General features: G+C 42.2%; 1 long non-coding RNA gene across 1 annotated transcript in view; it reads left to right on the top strand.

The window, feature by feature from the left end:
- Positions 1 to 11,127: 11,127 nt before the first annotated feature.
- The window catches only part of LOC140850747 (uncharacterized), a 45,270-nt gene continuing 35,038 nt past the window's right edge, over positions 11,128 to 21,359 (top strand). The window contains exons 1-3 of the long non-coding RNA XR_012133809.1: positions 11,128 to 11,364; positions 15,730 to 15,822; positions 17,023 to 17,110. This is a non-coding gene — a long non-coding RNA (uncharacterized lncRNA). The remainder of the gene's footprint in view (positions 11,365 to 15,729; positions 15,823 to 17,022; positions 17,111 to 21,359) is intronic.

The raw sequence follows: 21,359 nt of genomic DNA, 5'->3' as shown, positions 1-21,359 counted from the left end.
TAATTACATTTTAGGTGACAGAATGCCAAATGAAGAGAAGCATGAAAAACAGGATTTTCTAAGAACCCTGGGTTTATCCTCCTCTGTCTATTGCTTGACTTCCCTGTAGCTAGCTAGCAGTTGTGCTGTACTTGGAAAATTGGATTTTGTCCATTATTTTCAATAACAAAATAGCTGTTATTGTGAAAAACAAAAGAGCTCCTTGAAATATTTTAACTAAATCAATTACAAAGGCTCATTGTCAAAAAAGAAAATATATATCTGAACAATACATAGGTGTTTAAACCTTTCTTAGTCCTCCTCAAATCCTACTCTTCAATAAGTTTGGTGTACATATTTCCATGCTGTGTTATATGCACATACAAGTATATAACCTTTATATTTTTCTTCAAAATGAAGCCTCAGTCTACATGCATTATTCTGTAACTTGCTTCCTTCATTTCATGGACCTGCATCATGGATATAATATCCAACTCATTTTAATGGCATTCCAAGAATTTCTTCACTGAAGAAAAAGGCACCATATTTTATGGGCTACTTGTTTGCCTGGCTTGGAAAAAGTACATTATTTAGCAACAAAAGGGTTACCCAAGTACCACACATTTGCACACATACTGCTTCTCTAGGTTTCTTATATACTTTGTTATTTTGTAGTGTGTGCTCACTTCCAGTGGGCTTATTATCAGGGGGAATCCTGTAGGGCTTGTTAAAGGATTTTGCCATACTGAGAAGCTTTGTGTTTTATTCTGCCAGGTGCCTCAGAGCCATTTCCAGACTGGACCACCTTTTAAGTTAATCTCTCTACTTTGGGGTTACTTGATTATAGAGGTAGTACAAATTCAAATCCTAAACCTAAAAGAGGATAGGCTGTGACTACATGCTCTCAGAGGATACCTTTCCCAAGAGAGAAAAATTTCTTTATTTTCATCCTGGGTCAACAAGTGGGTTTTTTCCTGGACCAACCTTTCACCAAGGGCGAGCCCTTCAGAGCTCTTAGGTATATTGGGAAGTTTCAGTTCTACCCTGTGAGGGCCACATCCTTGGCCTTGAGTGCCTGTCTAAACCAAAGCCCTTGCTTAAGGGACCAGCAACCTCTCCTAGGACCAAACTTGGGTGCCTTTCTAGTGAAGTCAGTATATACTTAAGAGGATATTAATGATATATCCATCATGTCTGTAAAAAATTTTACAGTGAGATGATAGGTTATCTGGTCCACCATATGGGTGGAAATAGAAACCATGAGCTACCTGTTGCCTTTGCCAATAAGTTAGATTTTTGTTTCCCCCTCTTATTTTTAGTACAATTTTATTGAGGAACAGTTGAAGTACAATAAAATGCACACATCTGAACTGTGCAATTTGATCCATTTTGACACCTATATACACCTGTGTAATCACCACAATCAATATAACCCATATTTCTATTGTTCTCAGAAGTTTCCTTGAGACACTTTGTAATGCATCTGTCTTTCCGTCTCTTTCCCCAGACACATGGATCTGCTTTTTGTCACTTTATTTTCTGGAATTCTGTATAAATGGACAGTATGTACACTTTTTTGCCTGAAATTTTCATGCCATATAATGATGTTTAGATTTGTCCATGTTGTCTCATGTCTCAATGGTTCATTCCTTTTTATGGCTGAGTTGTATTCCTATGTGTAGTTATATAACAATTTGTTTATCTTATTTACTGGTGGATGGACATTTGGATAATTTCCAGTTTGGGGCTATTACAAATAAAGTTGTGAAGAACAGTCATGCACAAGTCTTTGTATGGACAGATGGCTTTGTTTCTCTTGGGTAAATATTTAGGAGTAGAATGTCTTGGTCTTATGTTAGGTGTATATTTAACTTCTTAAAAAATTGCAAAAATACATTTCAAACTGGTTGTACCATTTGATTCCTACCAGTAACCTATGAGAGTTTCAGTTGCTTCATATCCTCATTAACATTTTAATTTTAAGTACTCTAATGGGCGTGTAATGGTATCTTGGTATATTTTAATTTGAATTTCTCTGATGATTATGATACTGAGCTTCTTTTCATGTATTTACTGGCCATCTGTATATCTTTTTTGTGGAAGTGTCTGCTCAAATAGTTTGCCCATTTAAAAAATCGGGTTGGGCTCCTTATTACTGAGTTGTAAGAATTTTTGAAAAATAAATTCCATGTGAAAGTCCTTTGATAAAAGTTGTGAATATTTTCTCCCAGTCTGTGGCTTACCTTTTGACTTTCTTAATGGTGCCTTATGAAGAACAAATGTTTTTAATTTTGATCAAGTCCAGTTTTCTATTCTTTTCTTTTATGGTTTGTGATTTTCATGTCCTATCTAGGAACCTTTGCCTTATTCAAGATTGCAAAGATTTTCTCCTATGCTTTCTTCTGGAAGTTTTATTTCTAGAAGGTTTTAGGTTTACATATAGGTCAACAACCTTATTTTGAGTTAATTTTTGGGCATGATGTGAAGTAAGGATATTCAGTTTATTCAAATAGATATTCATTTGGCCTAACAGTTGAAATTACTTTCCCTTCTAAATTGGCACCTTTTAAAAAAACCAGTTAATATAATGTATGTACCTATTTCTGGATTCTATACTGTTTCATTTATCAATTATGCCTATTTTTTCATCAAAACCAAACTTGATTTTAAGTACTCTAATGGGCATGTAATGGTATCTCGGTGTACCTTTATAGTAAGTACTGAAATCAGATAGGGCAGGTCTTCCAACTTTGCTTTCCTCTTTCTCCTTCTTAATTCCTTTGATTGGTCTTGATCCTTTGCATTATCATATGAACTTTAAGAATCAGGTTGTCATTTCTACAAAACAACCTGCTGACATTTTTTGTTATCACATGCCATCTTCAAAATAATGAGGCTTTCAATTAATGAGTATGCTATATCTTTCCATTTATTTAGGTCTTCTTTAATTTTCTTCAGCAATGTTTTGTGGTTTTTAGTGTATACAGGTCTTGGTAATCTTTTGTTAGATTTACTTTCCTATGTATTTCATAACTTTTGCTGATACTGTAAAATATACATTTTGAAAATTTCATTTTCCAGTTGTTTGTTGGTCGTATATAAGAATACAATTGTTATTGTATATTAACCTTGAACCTTGCACCTTGCTAAATTCATTTATTAGTTTTAGTAATTGTTTTGAAGAATTAAAATCTTAAACTTTTTGATATTGTCCTAAAGTTCTGGAAACCTTTGTTCATTTTTTTCAAACTTCCTGTTCTTCAGTTTATCCAAACTTTCTATTTCTATTTCTATTGATCTATCTTCATTTTCTTTCATTATTTACATTCTGCTATTAAGTCTCTCCAGTGGATTAAATAAAAGAAATTCAGATAATTGTAATTTTTAGTTCTAAAGTTTCCAATTAGCTTTTTCTTTTTCTCTGCAGAGAATTTCTATCTTTTCATTCACTTCAGATGTGTTTTTCTTTACCTGGTGGAGCATAGTTACAGTAGTTCCTTTGAAGTCTTATAATTTCAACATTGAGGTCATCTTGAGGTTGGCATCTGCTGATTGGTTTCCCTTGAAATTGGTCACATTTCTTCTGTTTCCTTGTTGCAAGTAATTTCAGATTGTATCCTGTACATTGTCAATGTAATATTGCATAGGCTCTGACAATCCTCAGGAGACTGTCGATGTGTTTCCTTTTGTAGGCAATCAGCCCAGTTAGGCTCTGACTCCAAGCACTTCTCAACTTTGTGGGCAGCGATTTAAATCTTAGTTCAACTATATGAGTCTTTGTTGTGCTGCTTTCGGTCTGTCCTGCTTATGTGTAGGTCAGGGGTTACTCTGACACTATGCAGGCGGTTCATATCTCATTTAAATTCTCAAAGACCTTGCTATGTTGGTTTGAGTCTGTACCTTTTATGTTTGGCTCAGAGATTAGATGGGGCCATGGGTTCATGCATAGAATTAAGGGACACCTGTCTGTAGCTCTTTCCCCTCTGGGACTTCTCCCAGTCTCTCCACCTGACAGGATCCACATTTTGTGGTTCTTCTGGCTAGAAAGACATGTTTCTATTACAATTTCAGCTGCCTGTATTATACTTTGCTCTGAAACTGTGGCCTGCCCTTAGCATTAAAGCTGTGTGAGGGAAAGAAAAAAAGGAAAATTTGCTCATCCCCCTAAATCCATTTGCTTTTTTTTACTTTCACAGTCCTCAGGTAGTTTTTTTCTCCCCATGTTTTTGTTGGAGTTTTTAGTTGTAGTCAGTAGGAGAGATAGGCTATAGTGTATTCACACTACGATGGCAGAACCAGAATTCACTGACCCATTATTTTTAATATGGATAGAATTCAAATACCCAGCAGAGTCCTGCAGGACAGCCAAGCGTGTGATTCCCGCAAATTCCCCACTCTACTCTGAGCAGCACACATGGGCTTTTTGTGTTCTGGTTTTAGATCTCATGTAATAGGAAGAGTTATTAAAACAAGGAAATCCCTTATCAGTGCTGAAGAGGGTGTGCTTAGGATTGTCACAGTCAATTTTATTTTACCTTTTTCTAGTTGCAAACCTTTAATTTAGAGGCTAGAGGGGAGCTATATAATTATTTATTTCTATACAATTCTCCTTTGGGGCTAAGAAAAAAATATAACATTCTCTACGCATATGTAAATTGCTTGAAAGATGCCTTTTGTTTCCTTGGGAGTCATTTTGTTTAGTTTCAGACCTGTCACTTTTAATTATTTACCTGATCATTGTATCTCTGACTATAATATAAATACAGCATATAACTATGCTTTTGAAAATGGTTATTTACTTCTTGGCCCACAGTGGTTTTTGGAGCTGCTATAGCCTATCTGTTAGAAGAAGGAATTGCCCCATGGAGCCTAGAGCTGATTCAGAGAATTATTTTAATTTGAGGATTGTTGCCCAGGTTAAATAACAGCTGCTTTGGAATCATTATAGCTGAAGTGGTCAATAAATAATTTCCCTTTATATTTAACTACAACAGATGAATATTTCAGGGTTTCTTAAAAATAAAAAAGTCTTAGATATCACCCATTTATCTAGCTGTTATATTTTAAAAGAAATGCTGTAAACAGAGACTAGGATACAGAGTTGTGGCCTGGAGAACTTTGTTGGGAGATAGTGACTGATGATGGACAACATCAAAATGATTAGAATATGTGAAAGGAAAGGAGCGACACATAGCAGCAATTCACCGGAGAGTTCCGCTTTATTAGGGAAAGGTGCTGGGTTATATAGGAAGGGGCATGAATTGATTGAGGTGTCACTTCTACGGGGCTGGTGGCTGTTGGCTAGGTGCTGAGATTGTGAGGGGGGGCGAGAGGTGATTGGGCTTCAGGTGGCGCCGGCGGGAACTGAGGACCCCGAAGAGAAGCCGGAAGTTTGCCATCTTACTAGTGGGGACCCTTCATTCCCCCCTTTCTCCTCTATGGGTTTGTGGACGTTGCTTTCTCTCTGGCTGCTTCATGCTGAACGGGGGCGGAGAAGGGAGTGAGGGCTTGAGGATTGGGAGGAAAGGGTTGATAGGACTCCCCGCAGCAGTAAGGACGAGTAGATGTGGACTTCTTCACGTTTGGAAATCAATGAAGGTTCTCTGTAACTATAGGTTGAGGACCTGTTGATTCTAATGGTGCCAAGAGGATATGGGTGTCAGGAGCCAGGCGTCTGCGGCCATTGTTTCCAGGAACAGTTTCCAGTGGAGAGAGGGGTCCATTTCAGCGTGTGGTGAGGAGGTCACGTGAGGGTGAGGGATCTTCTGTGGCCAGAAGCTGGTAGTTCCTGAGTAAAAGCTGGTTGAAAGCTTGATTAGAGATTTTTCCGACTTGGGATTTGATGAACTTTATTATACAGGGTAAGAAGAGACAGGCAAGAAGAATGATTATTATGGGGCCTGCAATGGGCCAGAGCTAGGTGAGGAGGGGGTTTGTTAGTATTGAAGAGAATGGGTTGGAATTGGAAGCAGAGTGGAGGCTGGAGGCAAGGTCGGTGAGTTTGGTAATGTCAGTTTCTACAATGCCGGATTCGTTGATGTAATAGCAGCACTCTTTTCAGAGGAAGACGCAGGTGCCACCCTTCTCGGCTGTAAGCAGATCTAGGGCCTGTCGGTTTTGAAGGGTGACTTTAGCTAGCGAAGTGACCTGTCTTTGGAGAGAGGCTAGGGAATCGGCAGTGGATGTCAGGGCTCCCTCAAGTTTGGCGTCCAGATCTCTAACTGCCCATAGAGAGTGACCCAAGGCTTCTCCCGAAAACCCTGCCCCAATGGCTGAGGTGATCAAAGAGCTACTGACTATGATGGGAAGGAAAGCAGCTCTTTTTGTGCGCGAGGGCAAGGGAGGTTGGAGCTCAAGGAATTCTGCCATGCTGTTAAGTATAAGCTGTGGGATTAGGGTGACAAGAATGCAGGGTGTATTAGAGTTGAGAGGCACTGAGTTAAAAAGACTGCCATTACACTAAAAGAAGTGTCCTGGTTGCGTAAAAGTCTTAGAGCCGGAAGTAGGGGTGTAGATAGAGAGGCAGTGAAGTGCGCTGGAGGGGGGTGGAGTTGGGCTTACACAGTGGTGGATGGTGAGATTATCTGCGTATTCTGGTTCCCATAGGGGTATGTCTGCCAGGGGACAGAGGGGTTGTCTTTCTGCATGGAAGGAGTAGTTGGAAATATTAAGGGGCACGGCGGCCAGCAGTGGGCGCTGTAGTGATGCGCACAAGAAACAATTGGCTGTGTTAAGGGTGTGGTTGAGAAAGATGGTGGTGTCCTGAATGAGCTGTAATGAAGAGTAGGAGAAATGGGAAGAGGGGCGGGGATAAGAAGATGAAGAGGCGCCGTCAAGAGTTTGGATAATGACTTTTTCGGAATGTCTGCTATCTGATGCAACTTGAGAGATCTGGGAATGAGGAATGAGAAAGAACATACTTTCAAGAGATATGAAGGGTACCATGGGGGGTCAAGGACCCCCCGTAGTAAACTGAGGCTGTGACTCTGGCAGCCCATCGAGAGTCCCAGGGATCTGGGATTGATAAGGAGAATGAGCTGTTGGGATATTTCATGAAACGGTTGGAGGAGTAATACTGTGGGTACTGGAAGTTATTCATGTAGTGAATGGCGCAAGACTAGTAGGGACATCCCCTGTAGGTGTCTGGCCATCACCTGCAATAGGCTTGTTTTTGGTCATAGAGGAAGTAGAGGTAGGGAGAATAAGGGTAGCTGCTAGTGAACACTTCAGTGGAGGGAGGAAAGTGGAGGTACAAAGGCTCAGAGCAGCTTTTCAGAGGGCAGTCTGGTGTGGCAATGAGGGCAGTAACTTTTGTTTGATGCTGTGTGTAAGTCTGTCTGACTTTGAATCGCCATACAAAGGAGGCTGGGGTGGCGGGGAAGACAATAGGAATGAGGAAAAAAGCAAGAGAGCAGTAAAGGAGGAAAAAGTCATGATTTGGGTATGGATGGCAAAGGGGGTGAACGGGATTTTGGAGGAAAGAGGACAGTAAGGTCAGGAGTCTGGAGGGAGGGAGAGTCTGTAAACTTTTGTAGGTTAAGAGATCTTTTAGGTGATGTGGGGACAGAATGGCAAGGGGCACCCTGAATGTCAGTCTATGAGCTGCCTTCTGCAAGAGCTGTCTAGCGGCTAATGCCCGTAGGCAGGGGGCCCATCCCTGAACTGTGGGGTCTAATTGCTTGGAGAGATAAGCTACTGGGGCAAAGGATGGGCTATAATATTGGCCTAGGACTCTTAGAGCTTGACTGGACCTCTCATGAATGTATAATGAGAAGGGCTTCGACAAATCAGGAAGATGGAGAGCTGGGGCTTCTACAAGGGCTTGACGGAGCTTAATGAAGGAGTGTTGGGGTGAGGAGGATAATGGTTTTTTAGGGGGGGGCTCTTGCTGAGGTCGTATAGGGGTCTTGCCAACAGGGAGCAGGGAGAAGTTAGGGATCTACGCTCTAAAATATCTAGCCAGGCCTAGAAAGGAAAGGATTTCTGTCTTGGTTTTGGGAATGGGCAGGTCAGAGAGGAGCCATTTTCTGTCTAAGGTAATGGACTTTCTTTGTTGAGATAGAAGGAATCTGAGGTAAGTGACAGGAGGGGAAGAGATTTGAGCTTTGACGGGGGATACTCGGTAACTTCTGGAAGCTAGAAGGTTAAGTAGGGAGGCAGTGTCAAGTTGAGACTGTTCTCACGATGGACTGCAGAGTAGAAGATTGTCCATGTATTATAATAAGGTGGACTTGGAGTGATCATGATGAAACTGTTTGAGGTCCTGAGCTAGGACCTGTCTAAAAATATGGGGATTATCTCGGAAGCTTTGTGGCAAAACTGTCCAAGTGAGTTGTTCAGAATGTCTTGTGTATGGGTCCGTCCAGGTGAAGATGAAAAAATCTTGGGAGCAGGGGCTTAGAGGGATAGAAAAATGGGTCTTTGAGATCTAGGACTGAGAAGTGGGAAGCTGAGGCAGGGATCTGCGATAAAAGGCTGTATGGATTTGGAACTAAGGGATGGATAGGGACAACGGCCATGTTGATGAGGTGAAGGTCTTGGACAAGGCGGAAAGATCCGTTGGTTTTTTAACAGCTAATATGGGGGTATTAAATGGGGAGTGAGTGGGTCTGAGGTAATTTATGTTTAAGAGATCTTGAATGATGGGTTGGAGGCCTATGAGGGCTGAAGTGGTTAGGGGGTATTGGGCCTGACAGATATACTGAGAGGGGTCACATAATTTGATAGAGGCAGGAGGACATAGGGCCACGGAGGGGCTTGTAATGTCCCAAACTTTGGGATTTACAGGGTGTATGAGGGTGGAACCGGAGCTTTCATTTGGTAGAGGGGGGTTGTTGGCTATGAGGGCCATCAGAAAGGGAGTACTGGGGGCTGTGGGAGTGGATATAGTTATGGAAACGTGGAGGAGGGAAAGGATGTCTCATCTTAGTAAAGGGATGGGACACTGGGGCATAACCAGGAAGGAGTGGGAGAAAGGTATGGGATTGTCTTGGATTGTGCATAAAAGGGGGGGGGTTTAATGGGAAAATCTGTTTACCTCTTACCCTGACTATAGGAGTAATGGCAGGCGTGGTAGGGCCCTGGTATTCTCGCAAGACTGGGAAGGTGGCTCCTGTGTCTAGGAGGAAGGAGATGGGGCAATCGTCTACTGTTAAAGTAACCCTGGGCTCCTGTTTGGTGATGGAAATGGTCGGGCGAGAAGCTCCCGGGCCCCATCAATCTTCTTCTGCCAGCCCTACTATGGCGGGCTTAGGATGGGGGTTGTTCGTCCAGCCTCCCCTTCGGGTGGTTGGGCAATCAGACCCCCAGTGGCCCTTTTTGTGGCATCTGGGGCATGGGGTGGTAGGAGATATGGGGGAGGGGCATGCCCTTGACCAATGTCCTTCTTTTCCACACTTGAAACAAGCTCCTGGGGGGGGCTTGTTTGTAGAGGGGCGCCCAGGTTGTGGTTTTATCAGCTGGGCCAACATTTGGAAATTGGCCTGATCAGCCTTTTGTTTACGGCGTTCTTTCTCCTCCTCCCAGTTATGGAAGACTTTAAAGGCCACTGTTAGGATCTCAGTCTGTGGGGTAGCGGGGCCCTATTCTAACTTTTTGAGTTTAGCTTTAATGTCGGGGTAGCTTTGAGCTAGGAAGTATGTCATAAGGACATGTCTTCCTTCAGGTGTTTCTGGGTCCAGGCTGGTATACTGTAATAGGGCTTGAGTGAGTCTGTCTAAGAACTCAGAGGGGTTTTCACCTCTCTTTTGAATTATGTCTTGGAGCTTTTGAAAATTGACTACTTTACGAGCTGCCTTTTTCAGACCTGCTATTAAGCAGGAGGCAAAAATATCTCGAGAGCGGAGACCCACGGTGGTGTTATAATCCCAGTGTGGGTCTTGTTTGGGGACAGCAGTGGGGCCAGGGGATAGGTGGGGTCAATCCTGTGGGTTTCGGTAGCGTGTGTTTGGGCAAAGTCCCAAACTCATGACAATGTCATGATGTGTGAGGCTGTAAGACCGGAGGGTCCATTGAAACTCTGTGATGTATGTCGTGGGATCAGTGGAAAAGGAACTTAGGCATTTCTCTAGTTGGGCTAAATCTCTTAAATGCCTTTGGATCCTGCTACCTCCAGGAGGGGGGTGATAATTTTGGGAGGTTCTCGGGACTAAGTTTGAGGGGGACTGAAGGGTTCTGGCTCAGTCTGTGGGGGAGTGACACGGTCTAGCCATGCCTAGTCGAGCAGGTCCTGAAGTGCAGAAGGGGGGCAAAGAAAATAAAGAAAGATAGAATCAGACCCCCATGTCGCCAGCTAGCAGCTCAGCTGCTTACTTCTGCCCCTCTAGTTGGACTTGAACTCATGACTCTGAATTAAGAGTCCCATGCTCTACTAACTGAGCTGCAGCAGGGCTCTAGTTAATTGCTTATGGAATGCGTAAACAGAATGTTCTCTATTCCTGCCACATTGGCAAGTGGGGGAAGGGCATAGCTAGAAGCAGGGGCGGTGTTTCTACACATCTTCAAGGTCTCCCTATTTTCAGAGTGAGGAGTCTTGGCAAGATATGTTTTTGTGGACAGATAACTTCTAAGGACTGCACCGGTTGTTCTCTAGCTTGTGCTTTCCCATGCTGCGTTCAGACATGGGGGAAGGTGCTTTCCCATTCTCCCTACAAACATGTGAGAAGACAAAGGCGGTCCCTAACAGGGGAGAAACAGGTGATGAGGGTAAAGACGGAGGAGGCTCTTGGGACCTAGTTAAAGGGGGGCTGAAAGGCTCAGGCTTAATCTGCAGGGAATGAAGGTGGAGGAGGTGAGATGGGGGAGGAGATGGTTGGGGAGGAAGGGAGAAGGGCTGTTGTAGGAGAAGAAGGGGAAGGGAGTGAACAGGAGGCTTCTGCAGGGGCGGCGGCTTGCAGGCTAGGAAAACTTGGGAGGGGGCGGGGTGGGGGGGGAAGGAGGAGGCAGAAAGCTTCGATATAGGGAATCTCCTTCCATTTTTTCAGGCACTGGCAGTAGTTAAAAAGATCGCGAGTGATGTCAGGATCAAGAGTTCCCCCTGCAGGCCATTGGTTGTTATTGTCTGCCAATCTTGGGAGCAATATTTACGGAGAAGTTTTGGTTTTATATCAGGCATCAGGGAGAGGGTAGCTAGATGCTTAAGCAGGCATTCAAGAGGTGAACTTTCAGGGAGGGATGAGGAGGCTCCCATGGCTAAAGGACAGAGAAGGAGACAAACACGGGAAGACGAACAGAGATCCTCGGACTGGAAGCAGACCACAAGGAGACAAAGGGCGTCCCCGATGATCCTTGGTGGTCTGCGGAAACTCGTATACGAGTCAGAATTTCTTAGGAAGTGTGGGTCGTCACCCAGACTTCCCTAAGAAGGCAGAGTGCCGGAGTCATGAGGTACCTAGCGCTAGGCGTTTTCGGGGGATGGAGCAGAAGGAGGAGGGGGGGAAAAGGGAGCGTTCTCATCCACAAAGGAGTCACCTCATTTATGGCTGTTGGAGGGGGGTGCCTGAGAGTCGGCCGCAGCCGTGAAGGCTTGAGGCGGGGATTTATGGCTGTCGGAGGAGGGGCCTGAGGGTCCGCCGCAGCCGTGAAGGCCTGAGGCGGGGAGAGTTCCCTCCTCATCCCCGAGCATCAGGGCCTTGCCGGACGATCACGGTCAATGGCACTGCGATAGCTCGGGGAAGAGTGGCCCACTCTGTGGGGAAAACTTACCTAAAGGCCAGGGAGGAGTGGTGAGTGTGATGAGCCAGCGCCGGAAAAAGAGGACGAGGGCAAGCTGCTGCTGGTGTCGGGGGGAAGACGGGGCCCAGTTGGGGTGTCCCGTCTCCCGGGTTTTGGCACCAATGAAAGGAAAGAAGCGACACATAAGCAGCAATTCACCGGAGAGTTCCGCTTTATTAGGGAAAGGTGCTGGGTTATATAGGAAGGGGCATGAATTGATTGAGGTGTCACTTCTACGGGGCTGGTGGCTGTTGGCTAGGTGCTGGGATTGTGAGGGGGGGCGAGAGGTGATTGGGCTTCAGGTGGCGCCGGCGGGAACTGAGGACCCCCGAAGAGAAGCCGGAAGTTTGCCATCTTACTAGTGGGGACCCTTCAATATGAATTTGGTTTTGGTAAACAACTAAAATCTATTTATTTACCAAAATCTTATGCAAAATGTGTTAAGCCTTTGCACTGGCAAGCTTGGGCAGGGAATCTTGCAAGATCAACTTTTTCCCATGAGATTTTTCTTTTAAATTTATGTTCCTTATTTAAGGAGACTAGTCCCACCATTTCTGGTGGGTTCTGGCATTTTATTCTGAGTATTGTACTTAGCTAGAACCAGGAAATACAGTGGTATATTTTTAACACTAGAGGAGCTTTTTAAAAAAGTTGCAAATCTTTATTTTTATTATTTAATCATATGTTATATTAAATATATAATTATATATAATTGTATAATTATAAATTATACAATTACATTTTATAATAAATATAATTAATATTAATTATAATTTTATTATTTAATTATAAAATTATTGTTACAAACAGTATATATATATTTTAGAAAGTAAAAAAATACAGAAAAACAAAAAATAAGACTATAAGAATACTATCTTTATACCTAGAGATGATTCTTGCCAACCCTTCATTGTATATCATTCCAGATCCCCTTCCAATTATGCTATATATTTTTTTGCTCCAAGAATCAGATCATGGCTTACTTGCTATTTTGCTGCTTGATTTTTAAAGTCAAGGATCACTGCCTTTCAGTGCAAATGCATTTTGATCTTATCTAATACCTAGTTTGCATTCACATTTCCCCAGCTGTTTAAAGGAACTTTGAAAGAAGAATTTTAAAATTAAATTAAAAAATCAATCCCTTAAAGGGGCACAATAATTCACAATCAAAATATAAGTTGGTCATGGGGATGGAAGTACAGCATGGAGAATATAGTTATTGATTCTGTAACATCTACTATATTGATAGATAGTAACTGCAGTAGAGAGGGTGAGGATTTAATAATATGGGTAATTATTGAATCACTGTTGTATATTTGAAACCAACATAAGATTGTATATCAATGATACTTTAATAAAAAATAATTCCTTAATAACTAAGGATGTTATTCTAAATAGTTGCCTAAATTGACTTTATTCAGAGAGAATTCTTGGGAGGTTTTTGGCAGGACTAATGGTTGGTATTGATAATCATGTGATCAATCTATTGTATAGATTAATTGATTCTGATCACAGCTATAAAGTTACCAAAATGAAAGATGAACTTGTGCTGTGGAGAATTCAGGGACTAAAATGATACCCATTCTGTCAAGAAGTTCCTATAGGAGTGAAAAAATATATAATGTGAGGACTATAACAGTACTTATATTTGTAGCATTTACTTTCTTTTGTAATATTTTTTATAATGTGTGAATAAGGTCTAATATTAGAACAAGTTAGAAACTTTGGAAAGGACCCAGATAAGTGTGGCCATTAGAGTGCATCCCTTCAAAGAGTTTTTTGAGTTTTGTTCCCTAGATGATATTCTGTGTCAGGAAAGAGTTACAGTTATTCCCAAAGTTCCAAAACTATTCCAAAGGAGAAACATTCTTTCTCTGGAATCTCATCAGTTGATATTTAGAGGAAAGGATTTAGGAGGCAGAAAATATGGCTCGTTGCCTAAGACACACATATTTTATTAAGAAACAAATTTCTGGAAGAGTAGCAGTACAGCATTTAGATACGTGTGCCTAATTTTCTTTTTGTCCTAACACCCAAGTTTTTAAATATCAAAGTTATTTAAAATCTACACATTAAATGAAACTTAACTAATAGAAAAGAAAGGCAAATCACCATTACTTTACCTTCCTAATCAAACAATTATTTGCATTTTGTGTGGTTCCTTCAAGTATTTTTTCTATGCTTATGCCATAATTGCTATTATGTACATGTACACACATATATAAACCATACACATGTATACCTACATATAAATTCATACCATAAATATGTATTTGTAAATATACATATGTACATTTACAAATACATGTGGTATATACTTAGATATTTTTATACACATATGTAAGAATGTAAGTATATACCACATGTACTATGTGTACCTAAACATATGTACTTAGCAATAGTCAAGCATTTTTCTCTGATTACTATAGTCTTTCTAATCAGCATTTTGTAATGGTTACATAATATTTTATTGTGGTATTCAATATTTTATTTAGTCATTCCTTCCATGACTGGAATTTATTTTGTCTCTATTTAGGACTCAATGTCTCCTGGCCCACCCACCAACTGTGCCTGAGATGCTCTGTAGAGGGTTCTTCTTTCCCTTCCCCACCCGTTCTCAGGGCATCTTTCCAGGATCCACATTCTAGAATGTTCCCTAAAGAAGCTTGATCTCAGGGGTCAAGCTTTATTTTGGCTTTCTTGCTCTGCTCTACCCTGATGTACTTAACATTTTGAACTATTCCTTCTGGTAAGTCTTCCTTGCCAGGAAGTTGAACTTAAATTTTCCATTCTCTGCCTCTTCTCAACCCTGTCTGTATCAGCCCAGCTAGTCCTGAGGTTATACATCTCAGCTTGGGCCAGAGTATGAGGCCTCAGCTCACCACTGGATGAAAGTCAGGGTGGCAGGAAAGGTCACTAAATTTCCAGTTTGTGTCTATTATAAATGACTCTGGGATGTCTGTTTTTTAAAATAAAATGTCCCCTCATACTTAGAATTATTTTCTTAGGACAGAATCCCAGGTGGAATTACTGAGTTAAAGATTATGAATATTTTTAAAACTGTTAATATGTATTGTCAACTAAATACAGCAAATGTTTATTAACCATTTCTTAGACATTATCTCATTCAATTTTCATAACAATCCTATTTAATCCCCATTATAGATAATAGATAAGGAAATGGAGGCATAGAGGGGTGTGTAACCCTACAATGAATTATTTTGAGCTGTCATCATGGTGCCATTCCCCCTTTTTAGCTCTAGAACAATAAATTAAAAATGATAAGTAAAATGCCATTTGTTATATTTTCTTTTTTATAACTTGTTTCAAAAGTGATTTAATATTTGCAGGAAATTTAAGATAGTTTTCTCAGAAAGTGGAATGGTTTTAATAGCTGCCAATTAATATGCTCATTCAATTATAATTTAACAATAAGCTTTATTAATGTGTTTACCTATTTGCTTTTTTTTGAGGATGGAGTATGTTTACAGGAAAGGTCAGTTAAATAATTTCCCTTTAAAAAGTAGTTGTGATTTTTTTCTTTGAGCATTATTTGTACAAAGCCTCTGAGACTTACGAACACAAAATCATTGTTAAAGACACACAGGAAGGCTCATTGCTGACTTGTTCATCAAATATTTCAGCACCTACCAGATGCATAGACTGTCAGGAGCTGCATGGATGTTGAGGTAGAATGTAGGCTCTAAGAGGGGAGGACAGGAGAGGGACTGCCTGCTCTGTTCACTGCTGTATTTCCAGAACCAGGACAGTGCCTGACTAATGATAGGTGCTGAGGAAATATTTGCAGAGTAAATGAAAATATGGTCACTGTTTTTACCAGTTAGGGACAGGAATAGTTTCATCAGTGACAGAAACTCTAAAATTACAATGGCTTAAACTGGATGTAAGTTTATTTCTTCTATAAAGTAAATCTAGAGAAAAGCAGTCCAGGCTACTAGGGAAGGTTCAAAATCATCAGGGCCCAGCTTACCTGTGCCTTACTGCTGTCTGTGCCTTGGCATGTGACTTTTACTTCAGGGTTCCAGCAGACTGCTTGAGCTCCAACCATCATATCAACATTTTCAAGAAAAAGGAGAAAAGAAGAGTTCCCTCTCTTAAAAGGCCCTCCCTGTAAGTTGCACACAGACTTTTTACTTATGTTACATTGGCCAGATCTTAGCCACATTGTCAAATCCAGTGGCAAGGAGGCTGGGAAACATGGACTTTGTTATGGGTGGCTATATGCCCCAGGTGCACTCTGTTACTCTGGAAGAAGGAAAGACTGTGTTTTGCGGACAACTGGCAGGATCTCTTGGTAGTGAATTTAAATCTCAGGAAGTGAAACCGAACACACATTAAATTTTAAACAACCACATAAGCTTTTATATTATTGAAACCAAACAAGTCATACAGATGATATGACACACAGAGAAAAACTTCCTGCTACAGGGACTAAAGAATACAGTCAAGAACAATGTCATAGCTGAGGGGTGAGCCTGGATACACTGAAGGGAGTGGAAGAATTGGAGGCCAGTCCTAGGGCAGCAGATGTTTTATATTAAGTAGAGGTGGTAAAAATACAAAAAAAAAAAATCATGATAGTTATGAATAAAATTCAGTCGACTTTGATCATCTAGCAAAGGCCATAGCAATAGTTTCAAAATTGATGTATTTTATTTAAATGGTATTTTTACTTTCTCTAAATGATCTTTAAAGCTGTGTTACTTGGACTTCCTTCAAGCCTCTTACAATTCTATGTTTAATCAGTGGTTCTCTAAGGCCTCAATTTTTTTTTATAAGGCTCTTCTGTGCTTCTGCAGGGCACAGAACACTCAAAGAGCTCTTGTGGCCACTAGAGACTTCTCCCTGAGTTAGGGACCTGGAGAGTCCCCTGTTCAACAGCTGCCTCAAAACTCCCCAACATAAAAAAGGAGCAAAAGATTGCTCCATATATTTAAAGACTGAATTTCTTTATCTCAACTTATTACTTAAAAAAAATCACACATATAGTACACATTCATCAGAGAATTAGAAAACAAGGGTGGGCAAAAAGAAAAAACAACCTGTAATTCCAGTCCCAAGAGATGACCACAGGTAATGTTTTGATGTGAGCCCTTACAGACTTTTAAAATATATATATTCACGTAAGCATGTATTTTAAAAACAGGCAAATTATTGTTTTATAATCCACATTTTCAATTTAATATCTAGTGTGAGCTTTTTTTGGTCAATAAATATAATTGCCCCCTCACCTCAAATAGGTGTGTAATATTTTGTTGGGATGACATGGAAGGACCGATTTTCAGTGATACGAAATACGTTTGTCTGCAGTGCTGCTTTTTATCAGGAATTGAGGAGAACTGCTAACTCCCGGGAGCTGAGTGGGAGCAGAAGGCTTGAAAGAAGGTCATCAGAAAAGGTTAGTTACACAGTTGCCTGAGGCTGAGAGACCGAATCTAATACCTGGACAACTGGCTGCTGTCTGGAGTAGTGGCTGTCGTGAGATCAGATCGCTCATGGCCTGGGGCTCCTGCAGCAAGCGTCCTGGAGCTCAGGTGAGGGTTTCTTTGGAGGCAGATGGCTCTGGGGAAGTTACCTCAGGCCAGCTGGTGTCCTGTAAACAGCCCTCCTCTGCCGGATCCTTGCCTTTTCTCCAAATGGCGTTAAGAGTAAGAGCTCTGTCAAATGGGGTGTAGATTTGTAACTTCTTTACTGCTACCTCATTCCCCAGTTACCTCACCCCTTCATTCCCCAGTTGCTCACATTCTGCTACCAATATCTGATGTACATTGAAAGCAGTTACTTCATCAGCTAGGTATGTGCAAGTGCTTAAGTCTTTCCACTCAGGAGCCTTTAGAAATAAACTCAGATTAAGTAACAGCTAGAACAGGATACTCAAGCACATTTTTAAATGGTGACATAACAACCTTTCTCAGTTATTTCCTATTGTTTGAAGGGGACCATTATCTCTCTGTGAAACCACATTTGGCATGGACGCTGAAGTGCATTGCTTAAATACTGGCCCTTACCTCTGAGTGGTAAGAGCCCACCTGCCTCTGTCTAATGGGCACTGAATGGATTCTGGGTGCTTGCAGGCTGCCCCGATGGTGTGTAGTAAGGGTACATATCTTATAATGTAAGAACTACATCTGATACAGATTCTGCTCCGCAAGAACAATCTGGTTCTTTCTGGAGGATAAATGACCTCAGGGATCATAGGCTTTTAAGTGTTATAAATTTTTATGACATTCTGAAAGAAATGGGGGATAGAGTAAGCCACTTAGTATTATATTTCCATTTTCTGGATAATGGATTAGGTGTAATGTCCCAGCAAATGTGAGTAGACTGCAGAGAGGAGACTAGAAATAGAATAGGATACAAAATATGTACAACAAAATTTCCCAGGGAAGTCAAATTAGCTCTCCATTGATATGAGTGATTATTGAAGTATAAGGTAAATGCTCAGGAGCATTGTTAATGATTGATGGGGAAATTAAATGAAAATAAAATCTGATTAAGTTCTTAGTGGACCCTAAAATGGGAAAAGGTAAAGTTAGCCAGAACGGCAGAGACTCAGGCTAGATACCATACAGGAGACAGGGGAAGTAAATGAAGATAAAAACAGACTTCAGAGGGGATTATGGCAGAGATGTGACCCTGAGGGAAAGAAAGAAGAAAGAAAAAAAAAAAAAAGAAGGAAGGGAAGTTATTGCAGTTATAACCTTTATAGAGTGTGGAAATAAAAATACCACAAAATGTTAAAAAATGGTTTTTCAGCTAGAACCTGAGCAGGAGTTTGAGTATGATTCACATATTAAGTAGGATTTTACATCTAAGAAGAATCAGTTTTATCTTTTCTGATTTAAGGGGAAAGTGAAAAGACAGTGAAAAAGATTACTCATGTTTCTACGGGACAATGTTTTTAAGGTACTTGCCTGGAATCTGTTCCTTCAGTTTATAGTCACAGAGTTAAAATAAACATGTTATTTCGGGGGAACTGAGATTGGAGACTAGAGGAATCTTCTGATTTGTCAGTCAAGGCTACTGGCCATTGGGCTGTGTCCACAGGTGCTGGTGTTCAGAGAGACAAAATACCCTGAGAAATTGATGAGAAAGCAGAGCCAGAGAACCATAAAACACTTTGCTGAAGGTCACAGTGCTAAATACTGGTAGAGCCAATTCCCTCAATTTAGGAAAATTAGGTATTGCTAAGGAATAAGCGTAAGTCATGACTTGATTGGCTGGAGTCAAGAGAATAGGATGTTTTAGGGCTGTATGAAAGGAAAGGAGCGACACACAGCCACAATTCACTGGAGAATTCCGCTTTATTGGGGAAAGTTGCTGGGTTATATAGGAAGGGGCATGGGGTGCCGGTGGTGTTACTTCTACGGGGCTGGTGGCTATTGGCTAGGTGCTGGGAGTGGGAGTGGGGAGAGAGGTGATTGGTCTTCAGGTGGCGCCGTAGGGAACCGAGGACCCAGAAGAGAAGCCGGAAGTTTGCAATCTTACTGGTGGGGGCCCTTCATTCCCCCCTTTCTCCTCTATGGGGTTGTGGACGTTGCTTTCTTTCTGACTGCTTCCTGCTGAACGGGGTGGAGAAGGGAGTGAGGGCTTGAGGATTGGGGGGAAAGGGTTGATAGGACTCCCCACAGTAAGGACGAGTAGATGTGGACTTCTTCAGGTTGGAAATCAATGAAGGTTCCTTGTAACCATAGGTCGAGGACTTGTTGATTCCAATGGTGCCAAGAGGATACGGGTGCCAGAAGCCAGGCGTCTGCAGCCATTGTTACCAGGAACAGTTTCCAGTGGAGAGAGGGGTCCATCTCAGCGTGTGGTGAGGAGGTTATGTGAGGGTGAGGGATTTTCTGTGGCCAGAAGCTGACAGTTCCTGAGTAAAAGATGGTTGAAAGTTTGATTAGAGATTTTTCCGACTTGGGATTTGATGAACTTTATTATACAGGGTAAGAAGAGACAGGCGAGAAGAATGATTATTATGGGACCTGCAATGGGCCAGAGCCAGGTAAGGAGGGGGTTTGTTAGTATTGAAGAGAATGGGTTGGAATTGGAAGCAGAATGGAGGCTGGAGGCAAGGTCGGTGAGTTTGGTAATGTCAGTTTCCACAATGCCGGATTTGTTGATGTAATAGCAGCATTCCTCTTGAAGGAAGATGCAGGTGCCGCCCTTCTCGGCTGTAAGCAGATCTAAGGCCCGCTGGTTTTGAAGGGTGAAGGGTGACCTTAGCTAGCAAAGTGACCTGTCTTTGGAGAGAGGCTAGGGAGTCGGCAGTGGATGTCAGGGCTCCCTCAAGTTTGGCGTTGAGATCTTTAATTGCCCATAGAGAGTGAGCCAAGGCTTCTTCCGAAAACCCTGCCCCAATGGCTGAGGTGGTCAGAGATACCGACCATGATGGGAAGGAAAGCAGCCCTTTTTGTGCGCGAGGGCAAGGGAGGTTGGACCTCAAGAAATTCTGCCATGATGTAAAGTGTAAGCTGTGGGATTAGGATGACGAGAATGCAAGGTATATTGGAGTTGGGAGGCAGTGAGTTGAAAAGACTGCCATTACACCAAAAGAAGTGTCGTGGTTGCGTAAAAGTCTTAGAGACAGAGGTAGGGGTATAGATAGAGAGGCAGTGAAGTGTGCTGGAGGGGGGTGGAGTTGGGCTTACACAGTGGTGGTTGGTGAGAATATCTGCGTATTCTGATTCCCATAGGGGTATGTCTGCCAGGGGACGGAGGGGTTGTCCTTCTGTATGGAAGGAGTAGTTGGAAATATTGAGGGGCACGGCGGCCAGCAGTGGGCGCTGTAGTGATGCGCACAAGAAACAATTGGCGGTGTTGAGGATGTGGTTGAGAAAGATGGTGGTGTCTTGAATGAGCTGTAACCAAGAGTAGGAGGAATAAGAAGATGAAGAGGCGCCGTCAAGAGTTTGGATAATGACTTTTTCGGAACGTCTGATATCTGATGCAACTTGAGAGATCTGGGAGTGAGAGGGAACATACTCTCGAGAGATACGAAGGGTACCATGGGGGGTTGAGGACCCCCCGTAGTAAACTGAGGCTGTGACTCTGGCGGCCCATCAAGAGTCCCAGGGATCTGGGATTGATAAGGAGAATGAGCCGTTGGGATATTTCATGAAACGGTTGGAGGAGTAATACTGTGGGTACCGGGAGTTACCCATGTAGTGAATGGCACAAGACCAGTACGGACATCCCCCATAGGTGTCTTGCCATCGCCTGCAATAGGCCTGTCTTTGGTCATAGAGGAAGCAGAGGTAGGGAGAATAAAGGTAGCTGCTAGTGAACACTTCGGTGGAGGGAGGAAAGTGGAGGTATAAAGGCTCAGAGCAGCCTTCCAGAGGGCAGTCTGATGTGGCAATGAGGGCAGTAACTTCTGTTTGACACTGTGTGTAAGTCTGTCTGACTTTGAATTGCCATACAAAGGAGGCTGGGGTGGCGGGGAAGACAATAGGAATGAGGAAAAAAAGCGAGAGAGCAGTAAAGGAGGAAAAAGTCATGATTCGGGTATGGATGGCAAAGGGGGTGAATGGGAGATGTGGAGTTTTAAGGGATCAGAGGGATGAGGCGTGGTAGAGTAGACAGCATCTTGGGCTGTATCTGAAGGACTCTGGATTGTGACTGATGGGTCTTGGGTATCCAGAGAAGGTGGG

This window comes from Manis javanica, chromosome 8 (assembly GCF_040802235.1).
Source record: "Manis javanica isolate MJ-LG chromosome 8, MJ_LKY, whole genome shotgun sequence".
NCBI lineage: Eukaryota > Metazoa > Chordata > Mammalia > Pholidota > Manidae > Manis > Manis javanica.
This window is presented reverse-complemented; position numbering and strand designations above follow the sequence as displayed.